Below are 2687 nucleotides of genomic sequence, written 5' to 3' on the forward strand. Positions count from 1 at the left end.
CACAACACCCCCCCCCCCTCCCGGGACCAGCCACTTGACCTCATTACAGGGGGAAGAGTCGAGTCAGAGACCAAAGTGACCTCCAAGGGCAGTACGCCTGGTAGCTGACTGTCCTCCTCTGAAAGTTCAAAGACAGCAGAGCACTGAGCTGTGGGCCAAGCCTGGATGTGTCTCAGGCACTTCATCCGCACCCCACCTCACCTCAACTTGTCCCTTTAGAAGTTACCAAGAATTTCTCTTGATATCTGTTTCACTTCCTGGGTTTCATCTACCTCAGAACCAAATGTGAGATCCCCACCACTTCTAGCCCTGATTGCCTGGATTGGGGTTCCTGAGGTCAGAGTTCAAAGCAGAATTCAAAGTGATGGGGGTGGAGGAGAACTGACACCTATTGAGCATCTCTTCTGTCCCAGCCTCTGTGCCGGGTGCTTTACATGCATTATCTCACTTAATCCTCCTAAAACTGCAGGCAGGTTAGGGAAGGACAGTGGCCCCCAACCATGCGGGGTTTTATTTCCAAAGTACTCCCTTATCCCAACCCTGCGAGACAGGCAGGGCAAACACTGTCATGCACCGTAATATGACATTTAGGTCAACAGCTCATCACATATGCGTGGTCTCATAAGATTATAATGGAGCTGAAAATTCCTATCATCTAGTGACAGTCGTAGCCATTAAAGCATTGTAACATCATAGCACAACAATTACATGTTGGTGATGATGCTGGTGTAAACAAACCTGCTGCGCCGTCAGTAGTATAAATGTATAGCACACACAACTACTGGGTTTATACATCCGGGTTTGTGTAAGTTCACTCTATGATGTTCACACATGACAAAATTGCCTAACGATGCATTTCTCAGAATGTACCCCCCTCGTAAAGTGGCCCATCCCTGTACTGTTCTTCCTCTTTTATGAACTGAAGCTAAGAAACAGGTCTAAAGTCGTGGAGACAAGACTTGAACTGAGGCCTTTTATTCAAAACCCCATGATCTTTCCAGTCAGAAGTCAGAGGAGACCAGGTCCGGTCTGAGGCAAGTCCTAGGCCCCTCTTGGAAGCCCCTGGCAGACACCAAAGTACGCAACTGAGCCTGCTCAGCCCAACCCACTCACTTGTGGTGGACACAGGGCCTGGGGGAGGGCTCTGGCAGGGCAGGAATAAAACGACGAAGAACACGGGGATGGTTTCTGCCCTTGAAGAGCACACAGTGTGGAGGAGGATGGAAGTCAGTCACACCTCAAACCAGACAGAGGCCGGGCAGCATAGAGGCAGGTGGCTAGGTCCCCAGGCTGGGGACAGAGAAGGCTCTGAGCTGAGGGGAGGAAGTAGCTGACCACTGGGTCCCAGCAGCTTCCATTCCCATAGCCCCACTTTGTGCCAGATAAACACCTGCAAGTGTTGCTTTGATGTTTTGTATCTTTAAGCTGTATATATGCAATGCCTCCCAGCTAGACTGTACGCCCTACAGGGGCAGGGCTCCTTCCAGTTCTCAGATGGCATTCTCCCGTCTATCTTCACTCATCTGTGTTGTCTGGCACAGTGCCCTGCATATCGTAAGCTCAATAAATGCTCATTTGCAAATAAGTGCTTGTTTCTTCCACAACTTAGAAATGGTCAGTACAGTCCAAAGTGCCAGCAGGCAAACTGGGGTCTCTGGCACGTCCTGGGCTCCCCGGAGCTGCTGTTAGGAATGGTGCAGCAAGGATTTCAATGCTCAACTAATTGGTGGCAACCTGGCCAGATGAGCATCAGGGCTCTGTGACACAGGTGGTACCATGGAGAGGGCACCAAGACATGGGTAGGTTCTTTCCTAACGTGTGCAGAGTGGGAGGACCTGACTTTGTGGCCTGCAGACAGAGTAAAGAGCAGCCCCTTTTGGTCCCCTCGTGCTGGCTGTAGCACCGTGTTGGAAAATCAGGGCAGGACCTCCAGGGTCTGGGACAAACCTAATGCTCCACGTGTTCAAAACTGACCACCTGCTCTTCTCTCCAAACCTGCGCTTCCCATGCCCGGACACACTGGCTCAGTGGTTGAGCGTCAACCTATAAACCAGGAGGTCTCGGTTTGATTCCCGGTCAGGGCACATGCCCGGGTTGCAGGCTCGATCCCCAGTGTGGTGCATGCAGGAGGCGGCTGATCAATGATTCTCTTTCATCATTGACGTTTCTATCTCTCTCTCCTTCTCCCTTCCTCTCTGAAATCAATTTAAAAAACTTTTTTAAAAAAACACCTGCTCTTCCCAGTCTTTTCATCTCAACTGATAACAACTCCATTTTTCCAGCTGCTCAGGCCAAAAAGCTCATTATCCTTGACTCCTTGCTCTCACGTGCCACGTGAGCTCCTTCAGAGACCCCTGTCTGTTCTACCTTCACAGGGGATCCAAAATCCAATCATCCTCACCTCAGGGTCCAGGGCCACCATCATCTCTCCCTGGGTAGGTCCCTATCAGTCCCCCTGCTTCCATTTCCTGCCCCTCCAGTCTCTTCTCAACACCGCAGCAGAGGGGGTCGTGTTGCAAAACTTTGTCAGACCACATGGGTCCCTCGACTAAGTGACTTCCTTGATCTCTCAAGTGAAGCCAGCAGTCCTTTGGGGGGTGCACAGGTCTACCCACCTCCACCACCTCTGTCCTCACTCCTTAAGCTTCCCCTTTGCTCCCTCTGCTTCCAGCAACACTGCAGCTCCC

This window comes from Myotis lucifugus, unplaced genomic scaffold (genome assembly GCF_000147115.1).
Source record: "Myotis lucifugus unplaced genomic scaffold, Myoluc2.0 scaffold_91, whole genome shotgun sequence".
Taxonomy (NCBI): domain Eukaryota; kingdom Metazoa; phylum Chordata; class Mammalia; order Chiroptera; family Vespertilionidae; genus Myotis; species Myotis lucifugus.